This window comes from Cricetulus griseus (assembly GCF_003668045.3).
Source record: "Cricetulus griseus strain 17A/GY chromosome 1 unlocalized genomic scaffold, alternate assembly CriGri-PICRH-1.0 chr1_1, whole genome shotgun sequence".
NCBI classification, from domain to species: Eukaryota; Metazoa; Chordata; class Mammalia; order Rodentia; family Cricetidae; genus Cricetulus; species Cricetulus griseus.
Window position 1 is genome coordinate 184104518 of NW_023276807.1, and position 24992 is coordinate 184129509.

General features: G+C 38.9%; 1 protein-coding gene across 1 annotated transcript in view; it reads right to left on the reverse strand.

The window, feature by feature from the left end:
- Positions 1-24992, reverse strand: part of Grid1 (glutamate ionotropic receptor delta type subunit 1) — a 692044-nt gene that overhangs the window by 232360 nt on the left and 434692 nt on the right. The gene's annotated exons all lie outside the window — the stretch shown is intronic.

Here is a 24992-nt window from a genome sequence, read left to right on the forward strand (position 1 = left end):
CATTTCTTAATGCCATGCTCAAAAACAACCCTGGGAATGCTGTGAAGGGGATCCAATTATTACGGCATTTCATCCTCGAGCATAGATATTGGAAAGGGAGCTGCTCTCTCCAAAGGAGGCTTCTACAAGAAATCAGCCTTAAACTAAGTCTAAGAATGAACACAGATAAGTGTGTGTGTGTGTGTGTGTGTGTGTGTGTGTGTGTGTGTGTATGTGTGTGTGTGTGTGTATGTGCATGCGCACACGCACGCACATGTACAGGGCAAAGTATAGCTGGGAAGCTGGCACTATAGAGTCTGCAGGGACTAGATGGACTCTGCTCCTTGTAAAGATATCAGTGGAGGAGAGGCAGATGGGGAAGTCAGGGTCCATCCATTCCACTTCAAACAATCAACAGAAACATAGAAAGTAAACATTTTTCCTAGGGTGAATTAGGAGCTTGAAACATTTTAGGTACAAATACGCTGTAATCAGAATGGCATTTTTGAAAACTTCTGGTTGCCTTATGGGGCAATGTTTGAGAGGAACAAACCAAGGAGGGGGAGAAGCAGGGGGAGAAGGGGGAGGAAGAGAAGGAGGAGAAGGAGGAGGAGGAGGAGGAGGAGGAGGAGGAGGAGGAGGAGGAGAAGGAAGAAGCATAGAGGAGAGTTTGAGGCTGCACAGATGGGCCTAAAACCGAATTACAAAGAAATGGAAACCCGTATTCACCCAGTCTTCCAGCAGTGGAGCAGTCAGATGAAGGACATCCCAGGCTCACTGTCTCTGAGAAATTACCACATTAATGCTTGGCTCCAAGTCAACATTTTAACTAAAATAGTTGTATTTTAAAATAATCTTTAAATCTTCCTCTTTGCAGATGACCCATTCTAGTTTGGAGCCCCTGTGACAGTACAAATGGAGCCAGCCAGGCAGGAAATTAGTGGTTGGGATTTTGAAATCATTTAAATGAGAGCATAACTTTTTAAGGGGTAAGATGCTAAATCAAGCATTTAGGGTCTGTCTTAGGATGCTGTGTGTGTGTCTGAGAAGCCTGGTCAGTTGACAGCACATGCTAGATCTGGAAGAGAGTAAAGCACAAAGGCTCATAGCACAATTTTCACTTCCTAATATATTGAACTGCCTGATCCCATAAAAGTTACAATGCTGTTACATTGTGGATCTAAACCCATGTCACTGAAGTTTATATTCATGACAGATTGGGACTAAGAGATATTCCAAGGTAAAGAACTTGGTCAGAAGGGACAGTCTCTGAACACAGAGAGCTTCAGAGTGGGCGAGGCTGAGCAGAGCCTGGACATGTGCGCTCAGTTCTGTTCTAGTGGCCCTGGGGACCAAGGTCCTTCTAAGAGCACAGGCTAGAGGATGAGAGAAATCACAGTCTAATTTCAAGGGAAGGGGGATATCAGAAAGAATAACAAGCAGATGGTTCACTCTGCCCAAACTAGAAGTGGAGAGAGGATTTGGGGTGTGGATGTATTATCTAGAAAATGCATATCAGCCAGGCTTGTAACATCAGCACTAGAGAGGTTGAGGGAGAAGAACTGCTGTAAGTTCAAGGCCAGCCTGTGCTACACAGTCAGTTATGGGCCAGCATGGCCTAGAGTGAGATCCTAACTCTATTAACAAAGCAAACAAATAAGTAAATAAATAGGCAAAAGGAAGAAGATGGGGAATGTAATTGTCATGAAATGTAATACTGGACTTGAGTATAAAGGTGTTAGAGACAACATAGGCACAAGTCAAAACAGAATGTGTCTCATGCCATCTATTTTTTCCACACATTCTTGGTGGAAAGTTCCATTTTTCTAGAAATCAATTTATTAAGCCTCTCCTGCTTCTTAACTTCCAGTAGGACAAACAGAAATACTCAGTTCTCACCATCATACTCCAGACAAATTTTGGAGATTTGTTAGGGATCTGACATTTGACCTACCTAGTACTTTCCATGGCTACCTGCAGCTCATCTACAGTGAGTAGCTAAGGTATACTGTGATATGGCCTGCGGTGGGGACTCAATGCTTTGGCCCATCTGCCCTGATTTGCCAACTCTTCCTCTTCTATTCTGCCTGCCCAGGACCCCTTGAAGACTTGGCACCGCTTTATGGAAACCTAATAGCTTCCATATGCCTCCCAGACAGTAGGGATCTGCTGAAACCTTGTATACACACCTGGCTCCAATGGATCAGTTCTGATCCACTAGCCACAGGTCAAAGCATGGTCCTGCCTGCTAATGGACACCTAGATCACTCCCTGTGCTTCTAGACTATCTTTCTTCTGGAATCCAGAGATATCTGCAATAAAGTTCGGGGAGTCCAGTCAGTTATTTACAGACAACCAAAAAGTTTGAATCCTGCCCTTGCCCTAATTCTGAATATCGATGAATAGTTCATTCAAGCAGCCGCAAGCCAGGATCTACTCCTGTCCTGCTAGCCCGGCTGGGTTCTGTAAGTACCACAGGAGTGAGCACAGGATGTATGCCTCTGTATCAATGCAAGAGTCCCCAAACTAGACTTCCTCTACAGAGGGAAATATATGCAGCCAATTTAAATGAGAAGCTTGGAGAGCAAACTTCCCCTCACCCTAGTTAAGCATGCATTCCAATAATGCTGATAAATGTAAGCAGCAGGGCCATGTGTCTGTTCCACTGTGGAATAAACTAGTAGAGGAAGAAGAAAAAAGAAGCAGTGTATCATATGACACTCCCTGGAGTACACAGCATCAAAAATGACTTTAATTTTTACATTGAAATTTATGTTTCTCTGTGAAATATGCATGATCATTTTGTACATTAAATATGAATAATGAAATGAATTCACTGTATCTTCCATCCAACTAAGAAGTAAAATGATGCCCACATCTTAGTTGGATGGTTTCTCATGCTTACTCCTCCCTTCTTGTCACAAGCAGCATTTGTCATGCAAGGGCCTAAATGGCTTGTAATTTGGTCTTGCACATTTTGCTGTGTAAATGTTGCACAACATGGATCCTTCCGTGACCCCGTTTTTATGCTGTGTTTCTCATACTCTGTTGCACATCAGAGTCATCTGGGAGCTTGATAACTCTGAAGGAATCCATCCCTGATCACTTCAAGGAGCAAACTCTCTGGGTTTTCCACAAGCAAACTAAATAATACCCCAACAGTCACCAATGTTTGAAGCTACCTGCTCATGGCATGGAGAGATGGCTCGGTGGTCAGGAGTCAGAACCCATGTGGAGACACAGTCATCTGTAACTCCAGTTCCAGTGATTCCAATACCCTGGCCTGGCTCTGAGGGCACTGCATAGACATGGTGCACATACGTACATGTAGGCAAAGTACACATAAAGTAAAAAGAAATAATTATTTAAAATTAAATGACTAGCTAAACATTAGAGTTCTGAGGCTTGTCCATGGTGATGACTGTAGCTGCCATTTAATTTTTTAAAAGTGTGAATGACAACACTACATGACAGTCATCACTTATTCACCCATTACTGATAACCTTTTGGATGTTTCACTTGTTAGCTTCTATGAACAATTTCCTGTGTGTCTTCATGTACTTCAATAAGAATTTCTGTTGTATATATCATATACCTAGGATTGTGGTATCCTGATAAGACAATAGGAATGAGGGCTGGAGAGATGGCTCAGTGGCTGTTCTTCCAAAGGACCTGGATTCAAATTCCCAGTACCCACAAGGTGGCTCACTGTGTGTAACTCCAGCTACAGGAAATCTAATCTACTTTTGACCTCCCTAGACATCAAGTGCTCATGGGGTATGCAGACATATGTTACATACAGAAAGAAAACAGAAATAATTTTAAAAATAGGAACATGCTCAAATTTATTAGAAAGTGTCAAATTTCTAATGGAATTGTACCAATTTATAATTATAATTTATACCAGTTATGTGTGCCAATGGGAGTACAACATACTTGCCTATACCTTATATATGGCATGACTTCCTAAGATGTGCCAGTCTCATGAGTATGGCCTGTAATATTGCTGGGATTTGTTTTCAGTACCTTATTCTTAAGATGGCTGAATATCTCTCATACATTTCTGAATCATTTGTGTCTCCTTCCCTATATTTGTGGGTTTTTAAATTTTCATTGGGCAAATCTCTTGCACAGTGATTTATGATTCTTTTATTTTAAAATTTATTCTAAATATGGCTTGTCATGTGCTACAGATACCTTCTCCAAGTTGAGGGATGTTTAAGTCAGCCTTTAAACCCTTCTAAGCTTGGACCTAGAGAGCCTTGCTTTGTGGTCACTGTGCATAGCTGCTTCACATGACTTTGCTACACAGTTGCTGGTACCAAAGATCAATTTTCAGGTCCATTAAATCAGGATTTGGTTTATTCTTGAATTCTGCCTGTGTTTTCTTGACATATTTTAAAGACTTGCTATTAGTTATACACAAGTTTAGAAGTCTATCTCCTTGCTGAGCTGATGATTTTATTACTATTTAAATATCATCTTTATTTCTAATAATGTATCTTGCCTTACAGTTTACTGTGTCTGTTGTTACTATAGCTATACCATTTGTATAATGGTTATTATCCACATTTTTCATCTCCTTGTTTTCCTTTGATTTTTCTCTGTCTCATATTTTAGTTGGAATACCTGTAAACAAAACACACTGGAAATATTTATACACATACCTGAGATATAAGTAGAAATTCTAACCATTTATACTGATTATGATTATTTACATATTTCTATCATATCATTTATATTACATGTTTTGCTGCTTATTAGCATTTTACTAAACTTACTATTTCCATTTATTGATGTTTTGGAAAATTAGATTTCCTATATTAGCCTTTATTAGTTTTCTTGCCTATTGTAATAAATATACTTAAGTGTGAAATTGTTCAGTATTTTTTCTTAAGTGCTTATCCCCAATTGCCGGAAGTCCAGCAAATGTATCAACGATCTCCAGCATTCAATTTTCTTTCTTTATGTTCTTCCAGTTTAAATTATCTCCATTGTTTTATAAAAATACTATAGTGTCTGTGTAATTGGTTACACCTTCTTTTCTGGACTTCAGGCCTTACATTTGACATCTTTTGTCTTCATTCAAAGTACATCATTCACATGCCCTTTCATGTAAATTGTTGAAGATAAATCTAGCTAACAGTTTCAATAGTATTCAAAAGCCCAAAGCTCAAAGTCCCTTCTGAGACCTAAAGCAAACTGTAAAATCAAACCACAAGTTACATTTCCAGTACACTGTGACAATAGTAAATACTCCCTTCAAAGTGGGAGGTTAGCAAAGAAAGAGTAGGTCAAAGAAAGACCAAATTCAACGAAGAAAAACAATGCATCAGGTCCAGTATCTGGGGTTCTTTGTGGCACCATATACCATCTTGCGGTTCTTTGCCATAATGTGACATCAACAGCCTCAAGTCCAGTTTCCAAGAGAGTCCGTTTTCTCTCCTCTAATGCCTCATGAGCTGGGTCATCATTGTCTGCAATTTCTCTCTATGTTCTGGGCTGCCATCCTTCTAAAATAGCCCAATGAAGCTCTGTTTACAGCACTCCAGGGTTTCTCTGGCTTACAGTTCCGAACTCTTCTAAATTCTTCCTTAAAACCACTTCTAAAAACTCTACCAAGCATGAGGTCAGATAGTGACAGCAGTGACCCCACTTCTAGTCAGGAGGCTGAGAGATGAATAATGATGCTCTCTGCTCACTTCATCCTTTTAATTCCATCTAGAAGGCCAGCCCATGGGATAGCAATGCCTGCATTCAGCGTAGGTCTTTCTTCCTTCTTCAGCTAAACATCACTATAAATGCCCTCACAGACACACTGAGAAATGTGACCCCAAGGAGGTTCTAAATCCCACCAAGCTGGTAATTAAGATTAATCATCAGTTTCTCTTCTGTATGGTCAAATTCCCCGTGACTGCCTCCCATAAAGATGCAAGGGATGGCATTTAGAAGCCATCTGAATAATCCAAGATTTGGGATCTAAGATCCTCACATCAAGATCATTAATTTCATGGCATTTGTAGAAGTCTTTATGGCAAGAAACATTCACAGGTCTCAGGGCTAGGCCTAGAATATCTCTGGAGACCATTATTCAACTGTGATGAACATTATCACAGTAAACTATGTACTATCTAAATTTGTTGACAGCAGACTCTGGGAGCACAGAGAGCTATCTTGTCCCAGACTCCAGAATGTTGAATTCAAGTGTCCAAAATTCTTTGTCATAGGGCAGACTGATTCCCTAACTCTGTGACAGAAAGAAAAACAGCAAAGAGCTATGGGGGATTAAAACATTGTACCTTTGAGAACAGGCTGGGAAATAAACCATTCCCAACAGAGGTTATTGCTGTTTATCCTGTGGTATGAAGATGCCTGTGGTGAGGACAGGAAGCCATTTCCTCCATGGAGGGAATGCTCTGCTTTGCCTAGAAATCTGTCACTCAACAAGGACTCCTAGCACACATAGGTTTCCTCAGGTTGCCCTGGGCACTTCTATTTGATTTTATAGGCATCTGCTCTGAGGGAGCTACTTTTCTTCCTCTCCCAGTCAGATCACTCCAGTTGTTTGTGTTCTATGTTGTAAGCAGCGAATTCGATGGTGTTTAATTCTCTATTTGCTGTTTCTATTGTCTGATACTTGTTACTCAGTCTTTTATTTGTATTGTTTGCTGCATGCTTTTATAATCACCCATTTAAAACTGAAATGATGGCTACTGTTACCATGCTTGGGGTGCCAATCTGTACCCCAAGAGGCAGGTTTGGACCTATGCTCAATAAGCTAATGAGAATAGCCAAGTTAATAGGGGGGAAGGGGGGTCAGCGGTATTCAATATGGACACATTGGAAAGAGGGATGAAGAAGTCTGGTAATCTACCTCTAGTCTACCTTCTGGATCCTAAAATAAAGACAAAGTTTAAATAAAGGGATAGGAATATGCACATCAAGACAGTCCTGGCAAGGGGGTGGCCCTACCTACCTTATACCTGTAATTGCCAGAGACTATAATGCTCTTCCCCAATAGAAAAGATTTCACTCAGGCTGGCTCAAGTTTTTCTTCTCCTAGAATAAGATTCCTAAGGAAATTACTATTTCTTGGGGCCTTTTCTGGTAGTCTGTAGGGAGCCGTCCCTGCATTCTCCATTACAATGATGGCGCCTGCAGGCACTGAATGTAAACAAGATTATTGCGCAGGCGCTGGGTAATTTTCCATTCCTTGATCTCTGCCTATTCCGTGGCGTCATATGGCCTGATGAGCTGCAGCCAATCATAGGGTGACACATCCCAGGCGGCGGCTGCCAGCCTTTATTAGGGGACAGGATTCTTGGCTTGGGGTCTCCGCTCTGGTAAGCTTATGCTCTCCTCTCAAGACGCATTAAAGCTTTACTGCAGAAGGATCCGAGTGTCCTATGTGGTTCTTGCTGGCGAGGCGATTGTGCGGGACAGTAGTCTGGTAGCTAAATTGTCTCTTTAGACGACATGCATTTCTACCAGGCCAGAAACACTACTGTAGATGATTCTCCATATGAGACATCCCACTTACCATGTACAAATACTAAAGTCATTTGCAAATAATTTTTTTCTCTCTGAATAGAGTCTAGGTTTTTCTTTGTCTCCGATATGTACACAGGCACTGTATGGTGTGCTTCCATATGAACTTTTAGTTTTTAATCTACTCTTGATCCTGGATCTCACTAGATTTCTTTCAACAATCTTTAAGAGTAATCAGCCATAATATCATTTACTATTTAAGCATTCTAATGCTCATTCTTTTCTCAAAAGTAAACTAAATATTATTCTATTTTCCATATATCTCAACCACTATGTCATCTATGAGCTATATTTCAAATAATCTCTTCATAAGTTGTACTTCACTAATTGTCTATCAATGTACAAATTGATACATAGGTTTTTAACTTCTAATTATTACATTTGGTGACTAGTTCATTCCTTTCTTAATTTGGCTTCCTTCCCCCTTGTGGCTTTTATTCTTTGCTCATGTAATCCAGCTCTATTTTTGAAACATACTCTTTCTATGTTATATCATCTTTCCTAGATCTCAATCACACAAACTTCTTCTTTACCCCCTCTTATTCCTCTTCATCCTCCTGATTTCTCTTCACACACATATAATTTTCCTTGGAACTCCTTTAGGAGTTTGTAATTGTTAATTTTAAAAGTCAACTTGTCACAGCCTAGGATCACCTCAAAAGTCTCCAGTGAGGAATTATCCAGATCAAGCTATTCATGGGCATGTCTATGAGGGTCCTTGATTTTTAAAGCCCAGTGTGGGTCTCACCATGGGGAATGGGCCCAGGAATAGTTAGACCTGGGCTTGTAAAGGAATAAGGGACACCAGCTGAGTACCAAGTAAGGAGACAGCAGTGGTTCATTAGTTCCTTTCTGCTCTTGACTGTGACTATGATGTGACTAGATATCTCAAGCTCCTGTCTCTGTGACTTCCCCACAATGATAGACTTTGACCAAGAATAGTGAGCTAAATGCATTCCTTTCTCCCCTAAGTTGCTTTCTCTCAGAGCATTTTATCACAGCAACAATAATGAAACTAAGACAGAGCTCTTTGACTCTGACTAGCATTTACATTGCCTGCTTCTACTATACACAGAAGAGGGCTACCAACTACAAACCATGATAACTAACCTTTTCTCACAGCTTTTCTAGACATTATAGGTGTTAGAAATTGGGTCAAAACTTGCATGATGGTTATCAATTTTTAAGAATGTGTTCCCTCATTCAGTTCCAAAATCATCATCAGGAATTCCTCTCAATTCTGATGGAGAGAATGTGTTTCTGGCTGTATGTGGAAATCTTTCATTAGACACCACATGTGATTGGTCTTTAGGTTTGATCTCAAATTCCCCAAATATCCATGGTAACGAAAGCTCAAGGTTTCTACAATTTGACCAACTTGATAAGAGAAAAACTTGAGTTTCCATTTTCACCTTGTTTGGCCTCCTGTTGTTACTCTTGAGGCTTTTAGTTAAAATATTTTTAAATATGCCATATTCTGCTATTTGTGGAGCCCTTTTCCCTTCAGGAGTGTCATTCAGGATAGTCTTTCATAAAAAACATACTACTAAACCTTTGTATGGAAGTTAAATTCTTATATTTTACAGTGCCTATTTGCTGAATCATCTTATTTATGTCTTTTAGGACTGTAAACATTATTCATTTTCCTGTTTTTTTTAAATAACAAATATAGGAGAATTCCATGGACTGGTTGATTCTTCAATATGTTGAGCATTTTACTGCTCAGATGTTCTGGTGCCTGGAATTTTTCTGTTTTTTGTTTTGCTTTGTTTTTTTTTTCTTTTTTTCTTAATTTATTTTTTTTACATTCCAATCTCAATTCCCCCTCCCTCCTCTCCTCCTGCTCCCCTATCCTCCCATCTGCCCCCTTGGAGAGGGTAAGGCCTCCCCTAGGAAGTCCACTAAGTCTGTCCCATCATCTTGTTGAGGCAGGACTAAGGCACCTCTCCACCCCCGCACCCCTGTGTTTAAGCTTGGCAAGGTATCTCTCCATATAGAATGGACTCCACTAAGTCAGTTTGTGTATTAATGTTAGATCTTGGACCCACTGCCACTGGCCTCATATATTGTTCCAGTCACACCATTGTCACCTATTTTAAGGGAGTCTAGTTCAGTCTTATGTAGGTTCCCCCATTTGTCAGACCTGAGTCAGTGATCTCTCACTAGCTTCAGTCAGCTGATTCTGTGGGTTTCCCATCATGGTCTTGACTCCTTTATTCATATTATTGCCTCCCTCACTTTGATTGTCCTCCAGGAGCTTGGCCCATTGGTTAGTTGTGGATTTCTGCATCTGCTTCCATCTGTTTTGTTGAAGAGGGTTCAAGCTTCTCAGGGTTTATGGATTGTAGGCTATGTATCTTTTGCTTTAGGTCTGGTATCCACTTATGAGTGAGTACATACTATATTTGTCTTTCTGGTTTTAGGTTACTTCACTTAGGATGTTTTTTTTCTAGTTCTGTCCATTTGCCTGCTAATTTTAGGATGTCATTCTTTCTTACCAGTGAGTAGTAGTCCTTTGTGTAAATATACTATATTTTCTTTATCCATTCTTCAGTTGAAGGGCATCTAGGCTATTTCCAAGATCTGGCTATTACAAATAATGTTGCTATGAACATAGTTGAGCAAATGTCCATGTGGTGTGAATGTGCCTCCTTTGTGTACATGCTCAACAGTGGTATTGCAGGGTCTTGAGGTAGGTTGATCCCTAATTTTCTGAGAAATCCCTAAATTTCTGAGCCATACTGATTTCCAAAGTGGCTGTACAAGTTTGCACTCCCATCAGAAATGGAGTATTTCCCTTTCTCCACATCCTTTCAAGCATAAGCTATCACTGGTGTTTTTGATCTTAGCCATTCTAATTGGTGTAAGATGGTATCTCAAAGTTGCTTTGATTTGCATTTCCCTGATAACTAAGGATATTGGGCATTTTCTTAAGTGCCTTTCTGCCATTTGAGATGATTCTGTTGAGAATTCTCTGTTTAGATCTGTACCCCATTTTTAATTGGATTATTTGGTAGTGTGATTTTTAGTTTCTTGAGTTCTTTGTATATTTTGAAGGCCGACCCTCTGTCAGATGTGGGGTTGTGAAGCTAAATTATTTGGTTCATGACCCTATTCTTTAAATCTGTACCTGTGTTTGAAACTCCTCCCCATATGTCCTAGCTGTGTGGCTGGCTAAAGCTGAGTAATTGTTTTATTATTACAACTTAACTTTGCTTCATTTGATTTCCCTTAAAATATTAACACTATTTTAAGAGGATGAAAACAGAGCACACGCAGCCTCATCACTAGATCAAATCCTGTTTGTGCTCATGACTCGTCTCCATATCATGGGAGTGAGAAGATAAGCATTGTATAGGTCCTGCCTGACCAGGTTTTCTTTCAGAAATACCCTCACGAATTTCTGTGACCATCTTCTCCTACAATCTAATAGGTTCCAGCCATGAATTTTCTTTCCTGTTATTCAGTGGACTAAGGTGTCTGAAAATAGATGATGTTTAGAAATACTTAAAATTTTGACTTTGGAACACTTATTGATAGAAGCTACAAAGAAAAAGAAGGAAAATGCCAATAGATCTCTATTTTCAATAGGAGAAGAACGTCTTTATAGTTTGATTTAAAAAAAAAGACTATTATAATAAGTACAGAAAAATGAAGCTTGGAGCTCCCAGTTAACACAGTTATCAAATTCTCCTTACCAGTCATTGGAAGCAAAATAAGACTGTTTTGTGCCTTGCAACATACTTACACAAAAATGTCTATGGATACAATAAAATGTGAGAAATTGCTTCATGTGCTGAATAATAAAATTACACAGGTCTCTGATTCTGCAAGAATGCACACTGGAAGCTTAGAAAAATATGCATTTCAAGTCAAATAAATTATTAAGAAACTCTACAAATCTCTACTTCACTTTCCAAGAGTTAAGAGCATAGGAAAGTTAGAAGAATTCTAAAGAAAAGGCAATGCTCACATTTTCCCGGGAGGCACATACTTAATTCACTGATTGAAAGCAAAATTGTCCTTATAGAGCACACGATGGAAGAGAATGAGATCTGATTGCCTCTGTTCCCGGGAAATGTGTGTCTTCAGCCAGGGTCTATGGCTGGCTTCACAGGAGTTTGTCATTTCAAAAAAAAGAGTGCCATATATGAATACTGTGTGCATTTCCCTGCAGAGAAATCCCTCAGGCTGTACTGGACTTTCAAAAGAAGCCTCTATACCCCGCCTCCAAAAAACAAGATGATGAACAATTGATATGGAGCTGAGTGTTTTTAAAGTGCTCCTTGTCACTCACTATGAGGATAATGAAAATGATAATAACTCCAACAGGATAAGCTGGAGACAAAATAGTATCTGTCAGACTCAGGTACCTTTTCTTACTTCCATTCAGGCCTCTGATGTGATCCTCATGAAAAAAAGAATCAAAGAAGCACTGGAGTTTAAATGAGCTACTATGTGGCTATAAAAAGGACAGAATAAGCCCAGTGCATTGCATCATTATCCAGAGATATATACACTATAGCTAAGAAAAACAGAAAATAAAGTCATATGAAGACACACACCAACACACACATGAGGCTTGCACACACATAATAACATCATGAAAATCTACATGTAAAGTACATGCAACTGCTTCAGGAAAGTGAATTGATAATGGGGAACAGTAGGAAGTAGCAAATCTGCCTATAAGACCATCTCACCCTCCTTCCATGCTCTTTTAATTCCACTGTATGCTTTTCTCCCACTTGGAGGTTTATGGGAGTAGAAGTATACCCTGAACCAGAGATTCATCTTTCTTGGTCTGACCCACCTTGTGCGGTCTTTCTACTTTAGGCAGTATTAGGGAAGCACTGTGATCCCATTTCTGATTATGGAAATGGAAGCTTTTCCTACATTCATTCTGAGAAGGTCTGTACAATCTTGACAAAATCTAGCTCAGACAGCACCTTTCTGCTTCCTTTCTATGCCATGAACATATTCAACCTAAAGGCAAATGTATCAAACTGCAGAAAGCAAGGCCCTAAGGCTTCTCTTCATATTTATTAACGCACATGCACATACTGAAGGGCTGAGTGTGAAACTCAAGGCCTCCAGTGTTCTAGGATAGTGTTTGAACACTGAGTCACATACCTAGCCCTTGGTTTGTTTTTTTGTTTGTTTGTTTGTTTGTTTGTTTGTTTGTTTAAGACTGAGTCTTATTATATATCACGAACTTGTAACTGTCAACCAAACTGCCTTGAACTCATAGCCTTCTTGTCCCTGATCTGTGAGGGGCATATGACTTGGCATGCACCCCTAGACCTGTCTTGTAGAAACTACTTCCAGCCTCTAAGTCATCCTACCCTGAAACCTCCTGGAATAATTCAGGGCCTTAGTAAGATGAGCAGACAAATTCTCAGAACACTCAAGAAAGCAAATTTTGATTTTTCTGTCAGTACAGTTATAAACAACCAGGATAATATGGAATCCAATAGGATTTGTAACAGTGTACAAAGCAGTCTCTCATTGTCTGTGACATGGTCAGTTTCTAAAACTCTAAGGTTCCCAACATTACAAATTTTGAAAAGCAAAAATGTAGGCATTTGTTATATTATTCTCTGTAACTTTTTGTGCTTCTCAGAAACATTTTACTGAAACAGAGAAAATCACTGCAGAAGTCTTACTCAAGTCAAGGCACATAGCATAGAGGGAAAAACTATAAGGAGATACTTTCAAATTATCAATTTAAATGTGTATATATTTTTCCTAAATATGCATTTTGACAAATTAGATGCAAAACCCATATGTAAATATTCTTTGGTCAGACCTTTAAAACCTTAGTAAAATGTTGAAACCTTCTAAAACCAGGAGACAATATTACTAAACATTTATATAAATGGCTAAACTCAGATTTGTCCATGCAACCACACTGTTATCCATTTCTTTTTATTCCTCCAGAAGACCTATATCTATCAAACAGCTGTGTCATATCAGCATTAATCCATCTCTAGTAGAATAATAAAGTCTATTTCCCCCTTAAGAGCCATGGCTCCAGTAATCTGAAGTTAATGATAGTAGAGAAATTTCATAGACAAGGCTGCCTTGAGAAGTTGAAGAAGAACTCAATAAAGTAGTGATAAAAGAGTTTGCCTCACTGGAGTCAATAAGGCTTCAGGAATGAGTGCTAAGTGGAGAACTCTGCAAAGCTCTTAGGTCTGAATGAGCTGAGGATCCAGGGAGAAAAGGATGCCCTGATGAGGAGAGGTCAAGAGGATGCTGCCTAAGCTTGGTGATGATACATTTCCTGGACTTGACAGTGGGTGGAACAACTTCTGAGGAGTTACTCTGACCTGACACATACCCTATCCTTACTTCTTCCCCACAAACTGATGAGCTGTGCACAAGTCTCCCCATTTTATGTGGGATGTGAAAAATTACAGATGATCTCCTTAAGTCCCAAAATGTGGTCCACGGGACCAATAACATGAGCTTATTATGGGAACTTATTGGACATGCAGAATCCCAGACTTAGGCCTATCTAATAAGAATCGGCATCATAAAAAGATCCCCAGGTGATTCATGGGTACATTAATGGTTGGTGTGCCCTCATTACTTATGTGATAGTGATGTAGTAAGAGCAGAGGATCTGAAATCACATAGCTTTGGCTTCCAATCCTAGCTTCACACCTCTTTAGCTGTGTAACTTGAGCAAAGCATTACTTTTCTTTGATAGTAGTCCTCCCATGCATTCTTAGCATAATTCAGGCAGTTGGATTTAATGGAACACAATGTGACTAGCACAGTTCCCCTATTTTTCTAGCACAAAATTTACAGCTGTCTACACTCCTTGAAAGCTACCATAGACCTTCTTCAGTCTAGCCCTCATGCCAAAGAATTCTCTTTTTTCCCTTTTACCACCTCACTGCTCCTGCAACCTCCACCAATCCCTAAAGGAACCAAGAACAGACCACCCCAAACTGCATTTGGCATTGTCCTTTTCCTCAACTCTGATATAGCTCCTTGATTCTCTGCCAAGACATCATAGCCATAGGCAACCGTTCTACCCTTAAATAAACTGGATCATTGTTGAAAATAGAGTGTAACTTCCTTTATTTGTAGAAGTGAAATAAATGGCATCTGCTACTACAAAAACTAACCCTGTCTGTCCCTCTATCCTGAACTGTCCAGAAAGCAACTGACAGAATTGTGTATGTCCCTACCCAGACTTCTACCTTCTCCATCACAGCACATATCCATAGGCTGGCCCAGACATTCAGCTTGAAATACTCAGCTCAGGTCACTCCCTAAAGACTAACACATAGATATGGCCACCAAGCAAGACAGATGTCTACACATTGCCTGCTTATGTCCTGAACCCACTTCCAAGATCTGCTGGTGTACTTAAAATCTCTGTTATCCTGATAAGAGATTCCAAAGAGGCTCTGTGATCTCTGAATGTTGAGTGGTTCTTATACTCTATTTTTTTTATAATTTATCTTGGATTCCCTCATTATATTTGATTCTGAACTCAAGGTGAACATTTGCCATCCAGTGAGCATTACATATCCTCAGCGTCCACTACAGACACTTAGGAGCCATCTCCTGGATGGATGATGGATGGATGGATGGATGGATGGATGGATGGATGGATGGATGGATGGATGGATTGCAGATAAGCTTGTGTGGCCAAAAGATTTGTGTATCTCCTGGTCAGCTCTCTTCTTTCCTGTCTCCAATTTTTACTTTCTTCTTTCATATTGTTTTGTCATCTCCTTTCTCTCTCTCTTATTTCTCTCTTTCTGCTTTTCTGCCATGGGCTTCTAAGGGCTTCCTATTCCCACTAACCTGGAATATTCTAAATTCTCCCAACTCCATTTCACTGGTATCCTACTTATGCACATTCCCTACATTCCAATGGGTTTTGAATACTTTAAAGGCTCACAGCAGTTCTAAATAGGACTCTAGCAATTGCTAACTGTGTCTTCATTTTTGTGGATGCAATATTGCTGAGGTATGCTCAAAGGTTCATCTGAAATGTAAACCTCTGTAGGTCTAGACCCAAGATTTAAAAGGACTAAAATAACTTCAGGGGCAGACTAAAAATAATTTCACCTGGCATTTGGAAGGCAGGACAAATCTAGAGTGTCCAAAGTACAACACATCAGGACAGAGACTGAATAGAAAGCCCTTCAAGTAATAGGATTCAGTCAGAGGCAGAGAGCAGGCCTTTCCTGCCACTATCCACTCCCAGAAGAGAAATGTAGAAATGATCCTAGAAGAGGAATCCCAGGAGTCGCACAAGCAAAGTTCAATTAGCTCAGATCTGAAGTCCATACACACCTTCAGGTCCTTTATAATATAGTCCAAATTGTGATTCACTTGCAGGAATGCTATTAATTCAGTGCCTCCTCTCATTCACACACGGAACCAGAAGAAAACTACGGGTGCTAATGCATTGATCCATGGAGGCTAGGGTTCAAATAGACCAGTTCCACAGATGTAAAGCTTCCTAGCACAAAGTACCAGGACAGGGAGGTATTGATGAAGTAAGTAGAAAAGGTCAGGGAGAGGGAGATAAGAACAGATGCAAGGAAACATAGAAAATTGGAGGGAATTCTTCATAACTATGGACACACCCACACAAAGCAAACCTCAAAAATTTTTTAATATTTAAAATCATGACCCAAGGAACTATCTCTAGAGCACAAAGCCAACACTTTTCCTTCTGTCATTAAAATTTTAAAAGCTGGTTGGGTCCTTTAATTTTCAGCTTACTCCCCAGGCAGATATTCAAACAGAAAAATAAATATAATAGCAGCTGATCCTTCATAACACTCATTTTCTTTCTTGTTACAAACCATTTTAATTATTTTGCTTGCAATACCTATCTGTTTGTCTCAGGGGAATATTTAAATCTCCTTGTATTTGTGCATAAGTCTCCCAACCACCAGGAAAATGAGACCTTATGTTCCACATTAACACTTCATAGTTTTTTTAATCCCTGAGGAGTTGATAGAAAATTATAAATTTTAATTGCACGTATAATTTACAATCCTGAAATATTACACTAAATATTTTTCCAAAGATGATCCAAAAATAAATCTTCATGGCCCAGAGCCCTACAACAGTAGGGTTTTGAAGTTTAGAGGTTTGACTTTGACATAGTAAAATCCTTACATATCTGAATGTGTAGGATGGAAGTGTAAAGGTGTGCATGCTAGTTAGATTTTGTCAAATTGACACAAACTAGAGTTACCTTGGATGAAGTAAGAGGGAACCTTAACTCAGGAGTTGCCTCTTAAGTGCACATCATGGGGCATTTTATTGCTTAATGATGGATATGTGAGGGTTCAATTGACCATGAGCAATGCCATTACTGGACAGATGGTCCTGAATTGCATAAGAAAGCAAGCCATGGAAAGCAAGCCAGGAAGCAGCACTTCTTCATAGCCTCTGCTTCAGTTCTTGCCTCCAGGTCTTGAGTTCCTGCCTTGACTTCCTTCATGACAAATTGACATGGAAGCCAAACAAAGCCTTTCCTTCCCTCAAGTTGTTTTGGGTGAATGTTTCATGACAGGAACAAAAGTGAACTGGAAAATTTTTTATGGTAACTAAGACTAAAGGTGTTAGATTGTGACTAAGAATATGAATTCTGTCCAAGTTGGGTTAATATGAACTGAATCTACCTGCATCTTAAACAACTAAAAGTAACATGAATGAAACAACAGTTGTCCTGTGCTGAGCAACAAGCATAGCTGGAAAGTGATGCCTGAGAGAAGAGTCAGTGAAATGGGCCTGAGCCACTTAGAGAAACTTTCAGTGTTGTATCACAGGGAGGAGAAAGTCAGATAGCCATAATGGTTTCTCTGAATGAAAGAAAGGGCTGAGGTGTTAGGTGCTTGGAGCAGTTAGGAATAAGGCATAAAATGATGCAGAGAGAAACAGAAAAGGACCCTCAGAAATCTGTGAAGAATTCTGTTTGAATCTTTCACAGAGCCTTTATGAGCATATATGTATGAAGAAACCACCTCAGTCTAGGAAAGGACCACCTAAGAGAAGCATGTATGGCAATCCTAAGTTTTGAATCCAATTAGACAGACTGAAGAGATGTGCCTGTCAAAGAAAGGCTCAAAGCAAGTCTAAAAAGATCAAAACACCCAAAAGGAACTGTGTTCAAGAAGGAAGGAGGGTATTTAAAGGAACAAAAATGAACCCTGTGTCCAATCCCCATAATTATGATGTATTCATGAAAGAGGTTGTGGAAAGATTGTCACAGTCAGAGGACACTGAGGAAGACTGGGGTCAAACTGTTCTGGACATAAGAATACTGCTGTACTCATGAACTCTCAGCAGTCATTTTTGCGAGCACAAAACCTGTACAAGATCAAGCCAGTTAACATTCCAATATATATAACAGTGGGGCACACAATTCCAATCCCTAGTTTCAGAGTTATTGACATTTGATAGCAACTGGTGGGGGAGGAGTCAGTTTTCTTTAAGGGTATGTTCCCCGGCAGGGTAACTGTACACAGGCAGGTGACACCATACCCATGCACTAATGGTGCTCAGTGGGTTTTTAAAAAGAAAAAAAGTTGGAAGGGGACATGAGGGAAATCTGGGAGGAGTTGGAAGAAACATACAGAGGTAAATAAAATATGACTTAACTACAGTATATGTACATATGAAATTCTCAAAGAATAAATAAAACACTTTATTAAAATTAGAATATTTGCCATTCGATCAAAAGTATATAAAGTAGCCATAAAATACACTTCCAAATTTAAAAACTAACCAGTAGCAGATGACTAAGAAACAATACAGGTGGTAGAATTAACAGAACACGAACTTAAAACACACAGCATAAATATTATAAATCCACACCATATATACAAGTAAATAAAGTAAAATTTGTATGTGATTGGGAAGACAATAAAATAAATTGAATTTCTATGAATTAAATATGCATTAGCTGAGATGAAAAAATGCACATGATGAAGAAATAGAAGAAAAACAATGAATTTGAAAGTATGGAATAGAAAATACTCAAAATTAATTAGTATGGTGAAATAATTCACTAAGTTTGAATACAGCAGTTAAAAAAGAACAAGATTGGGTAGTTTATTAATTAACTAAGCAAATGAATCAGCTTATTTCTTTTTACTCATAGAATAAAAAGGGGAAACCCATGTGAACATCCCAACAGAGCTATAAAAAGAACTCAATCAAATCCAACATCCAGTTGTTTTTGAAAAACTCTCAGAAATCTAAAAATGAAAACTTCTTCGATATGATAAAAAAGGGGGTATGGGTGGCATGTTTTCTTGTAGGAGTGGAAAGACACGGATGTCCACTCCTGTTGTTTTTATCTCAAACACTAAGTCTTGGTTATGCTTAGCTTCCAAGAGAAGAGAAGATTCAAAACAAATTCCATTACTTCTATTTGACATTGAGCTAGAAGTTCAAGCCACTATAAAAGGAAAAAAAGCACAAAAGAAATAAAAATTATAGATTCATGAGAAAATGTAGTCCTCTTTATCAGAGAAGACATGTTAGTTTACACATAAAATCTGAAGAGATATACAAAGAGAAAGCCTCTGTAACTAACAATTGACTTTAGCAAGGCTGAGCAAGATTGTATTTCTATAAACTAACAGCATACAATTGCAAGTTTAAAATGAAAAGCAATAGGGTAGAGAAATATAAATACTTGGAGCTGAATCTAACAATATGACATTCATTTAACACTATAAAATGCACTACAAATAATCAAGGACTTAGATAAATAGAAAAATATTCCTTTCTCACAGATCAGTATTGCTAAGAAGTCAATTATCCCTGAAAAAACTTCTAGCTTCAACAGGATTCAAATTAAAGGCATAGCTGACTTTTTCCTAGAAAATGACAAGTTAATTTTAAAGTGTATGAAAATGCAAAGCAGGGACCAGGGAGAGGAATTATTAGCAACCTGAGAATGAATTCCTCTGTAATTCTGTGGCCTGTGTGCCTCACACATCTCATCATAACCCCAGCTATACGGAAACATGAAGGGACAGAGGCTTACTCCACTCCACAGGCTTTCAGAACCAACCAAAATGTATAGTTATTATGAGTATCCATCATTACCTGAAAAATTAAACACAGGTCCAATCAAATACAACAGATTATAGCTACAAGTTGAAGGCCAATTAAATTTTAGCAAAGTCTCCCAAGAGGAAAGGAAAGTCTTTTCATTAACTGATGCTCAAATGATTAAATTATCATGCACAAAAATAACATAAAACAAGAATTAAACCAGACCCTTATGACATATTACATAATAGCCAACATATAAAACAATATGAATGGATCTCAAAATAATTATGCTGAGTGAATAATCACAGAACAAGAAGACTCCTTGTGGCATTGTCACATTGATATAAAATTGTACATTTTTATTCTTGAGAATTTCATACATGTATACAATAACTAATGATTATATATACTCCCATTTCCCCCTTCAAAAGTTCTTCCTATGTCCCCCTAATCTGTTCCAGCCCAATTTCATGTCTTTTTTTTCTTTATTTGAAAATAACTCAGTCCAGTTAGTGCTTCCATATATGCATGAATGGGGGGGTTATCTAGTGTAGTGTAAGAATTTTATCAGTGGTTACATCCTCAAAAACAAAAATTACCCCTCCCTCAGAAACAGATATAAAATTCTAGAAGCTTCAAAGTAATCTGTAGTAACAGAGAGATCAGACATTCCTTGGAGATTGGATGTCCTGAATGACAGGGCATGGAGTATAGACAATACTAAAGTTGGTTATTATAATAGCTGTCCTGGTTTGCTTTTTATTGTTGTTACAAACACCATGAACAAAAGCAACTTGGGGAGGAAAGGGCTTGTTTTATCTTACACTTTTCAGTGCATCATGGAGAGAAGCCAGGACAGGAATTTAAGGCTGTAACTAGGAGGCAAGAACTAAGGCAGAGACAATGGGTTGCTCTCCATGACTTTTTCAACCTGCTTTCTTATGCAACCCAGGACCGTCTGCAAAAGATGACACCCCTAATAGTGGGTTGTCAAGAAAGTGTCCCACAGACATGCCCAAAGGCCATTCTGTTGGAGGGAATTTCTCAATAGAAGTTCCCTTTTCCCAGGTGACTCCAATTTGGGTCAATTTGAAAAAAATAACTAAGCAGCACAATGGTAAAGATACCTTCACAAGGGCATTTGTGAATTATACTCAACAGACTTGGCATATATTAATGATTACACTTTAGAAGTTTGTAAAATAATGACTGTGAGCACTATGGATTTAGTGCAGAATTCTAACAGACTTCCAAAGAAAACAAAATACCAATACTCCTCAAATTGTTCCACAAAATAGAAACAGAAGGAACATTGCCAAATTCATTTTATGAGGCCACAGTCACCCTGATGCCCAAACCATACGATTCAACAAACAAAGAGAATGACAGACCAATTTTCCATGTGAACATAGATGCAAAAATACTTAATATAATGCTCAAAAACTAAATCTAAGAACACATCAAAAAGTTAGTCTACCATGATCAAGTAGGCTTCATCCCAGAGATGCAGGGATCACTCAACATACTAAAATCAGTCAGTGTAATCCACCATTTAAACTGAAAAAAAAAATAAAAACCTAACCTAGCAAGTGAAAGACCTGTATGATAAAATCTTAAAGTCTTTGAAGAAGGGACTTGAAAAAGTTACCAGCAGATGGAACGATCTCCCATACTCATAGATTGGTAGGATTAACATAGTAAGAATGGCCATCCTATCAAAAGCAATCTACAGATTCAGTCCAATCCCCATCAAAGTTTCAACAGAATTCTTTGTAGACCTTGAAATAATACTACTCAATTTCTATGGAAAAACAAAAAGTCCAATATAGTTACAAAAATACTATACAATAGAAGAATTTCTGGCAGCATCACCATCCCTGATTTCAAGATTTCTACAGAACTAAAAGCTGCATGTAACTAAAAACTACAGTAATAAAAGCTGTATGCTATTGGCCTAAAAACAGACAGCTTGCTCAATGGAATCAAATTAAAGACATAGACATAAGTCCACACAACTATAGACACCTGATTTTTTATAAAGAAGCCAGAATAATACAATGGAAAAAATAAAGCATCTTCAGGAAATGGTGCTGGTCTAACTGGATGCTAGTATGTAGGAAAATGCAAATAGATTCATATCTATCACAAAGCTCAAGTCCAAGTGAATCAAAGATCTCAATATAAAACCAGATACACTGGACCTGACAGAAGAGAAAGCAGGGAATAGCCTTGTATGTATTGGCACAGGAGACAACTTTCTGAATAGAACACCAATAGTACAGGCAGTAAGAGTGAAAATTAATAAATAGGACCTCTTGAAACTGAAAAGCTTCTTCTGAAATGCAAAAGACAACATCAATAGGACAAAACAGTAGCCCACAGAATGGAAAAAAATTTTCACCAATTCCACATCTAACAGGTAGCTAATATTCAAAATATATAGAAAACTCCAGAAACTAGACATTAACAAACTAATTCCATAAAAATGGGGTACAGATCTAAACAGAGAATTCTCAACAGAGGAATCTCAAATGGCCAAGAAACACTTAAATGTTCAACATCCTTAGCCATCAGAGAAATGCAAGTCAAACTGACTCTGAGATTCCTTATTGTACCTGTTAGAATGGTTAAGATCAAAAACACAAATGACAGCTTATTCTGGAGAGGGTGTGGAACAAAGGGAATACTCTTCCACTACTGGTGGGAGTGCAAATTTGTTCAACCACTTTGTAAATCAATATATCAGTTTCTCAGAAACCTCGGAATCAATTGAGACACAGATATATCACTTCTGAGAATATACCCAAAGTGCCCTATCACAAAGATACTTGTTCAAATATATTCTTAGCAGCTTTATTCATAATAACCAAAAAAACTGGAAACAACCTAGATGTTCCTCAACTAAAGAATGGATAAAGAAATGTGGTACATTTACACATGGAGTATTACTCAACTGTTAAAAACAAAGACATCGTTAAATTTGCAGCAAATGGATGTAACTAGAAAAAAAAGAAAGAAAAACATCCTGAATGAGGTAAGTGAGGTAAGTCAGACTCAGAAAGACAAGCACAGTATGTACTCACTCATAAGTGGATATTAGCTCTATACTAAAAGTTAATCATGCTATGGCCCACAGACCCAAGAAGCTAAGCTAAGTGTTTAGGGGTAGACATAAGAATATCCCTGGGAAGGGAAAATAGAATAGATTTCATGGGTGGACTGGGAGATCAGGTGGGTTTAGAAATAGGAGGGATCAGGCATGGGCAAGGGAGAAAGTACCATGAGAAGTGACTGGAATTGGGGTGCATTTCAGGGGTGAGGTGAAAAACTAGTACAATGAAAACTCCATGGAATCTACAAGAGTAACCCTAGAAAAGACTCCTAATAATGGAGGACATGGAGCCTGAACTGGAAGTCTTCTGTAATCAGGCAAGGCCTTAAGTGGAGGGCCTGGGACACCAACCCAGCCACAAAACCTTTGACCTACAGTTTTTCCTGCCTGCAGAGTGTTCTGGGACCACAGTCTAAAAGAATCATCAAGGGAGACCAGAGAGACTTCATCCAACAACTAATGGGAGCAGATACAGAGTCCCACGGCCAAATGTTAGGCAGAGTTCAGGGAGTCCTGTGGGGTGGGGGAGGATTGAAGGATCCAGAGGGATCAGGGACACTACAAGAACATGACAGAATCAACTGACCATGACTCATGGGAGCTTGCCAAGATCAGAGAGCCTGTAAGGGTCTGACCTAGGTCCTCTGCATATATGTTATAGCTAAGTAGCTTGGTGTTCTTGTAGGATTCCTCACAGAGTGAGTAAAGTGGGGGTGCTGCTAACTGTTTTTGCCAGTTTGTAGGACCCTTTTTCTTCTACTGGATTGTCTCATGCAGCCTTGATGTTATGATATATGCCTGGTCTTCTTGTAGCTTACTATGTCAAGTTTGGTTGATATACCTGAGAAGCCTGCTCTTTTCTGAGGGGGTGGATCTGTGGGAGAGTTGGGGGGGATACAGACTGGGGGAGGAGAAGAAATGTAAAGTGAAGTTGGATGTAATATATGAGAGAAGAATTAAAAAATAAACAAATAATGACAGCAGGCACTAGAATCAGACTTAAGTATAATAAAATCCAAAACTTTCTACATAAAATGATACTTGCCCTACACACACCATCAACCCACCATTCCATTTGCTTTGTTTTAAACAGCGATGTTTTTCTCCTTGTTCCAGGAATGTCCCCTGCCCCATACATTGGTCTCATCAAGCCTCAGTAAAATTTCAGAAAATAAATGACTCTTCCCACATCTCCTGGTTCACCCTGGTCCAAACCATCATCATTTCTAGGGAACTTCTTTTTTTCTTTTTTTTCTTTTTTCTTTTTTTTTTTTTTTTTTTTTTTTTTTTTTCGAGACAGGGTTTCTCTGTGTAGCTTTGGAGCCTATCCTGGCACTCGCTCTGGAGACCAGGCTGGCCTCGAACTCACAGAGATCCGCCTGCCTCTGCCTCCCAAGTGCTGGGATTAAAGGCGTGCACCACCAATGCCCAGCTCTAGGGAACTTCTTAACCTCTTCAAGTTTTCCCCTTTTACTTCCCTTTTCTGCCATAATATCTGTGTTTAATGTTCAAGGCAAGTATCAGGGTGATCCTTGCAAGCAAAATTAAAATCACATTGTAGCTCCACACAGATATCCCAGCCTCTCCTTAGCTTACTCAAAATGAAAGACAGTAACTTGAAGCAATGGTATCCAGAGAATCTCCTCAAGTCCTTCCTCCCAAGTAATCTGACACTGTGGTTATTGCCTAATTAGTACACATCTAGTAATCTCATGCCCTAGTTGTCACCACATTTCCCAGGCTAGGTGGCATCTAGCTGAAACTGCTTTTCACCTGAAGTATATGTGGCCATCTCAGTGTGCTCATTCTTTGTTGCTATATCAGAATAACTGAAAAGGGTGACTAAGTTTTGTCTTCTAGTTCTAGAGGACAGGAAGTCCAAAAGAATGTTGATAGCACCTGTAAGATTCTGACCAGGATCTTATGGTGTTTCACACATAATAAAAAATAGAAGGGCAAATAGACGTGTGTATGTGTAAGAGGCAAAATGGAGGGGAAGGGCTTATATTATTAAGACCTGTTCTGCAGTAATTTGCCTATTTCCAGGATAGCTGGAAAAATATCCCCGTGACAAAAGAACTACTACCTTTCAACAAGCTAATCACCTCCCTGGACCCACCTTGCAACACTCACATCGAGGGCCAAATTTCAAACCATAGCCCTCTGGTGTGAGCCTAGAGACAAAATCTCAATGGATGATGGAGTACGTCTTCCCAATGCCAATATTTGGGGAGGAAATGGCATTTCACGTAAAGCTGACCCACTTTGTTAAAGTGAAATTTCCCTTTGAGACACTCAG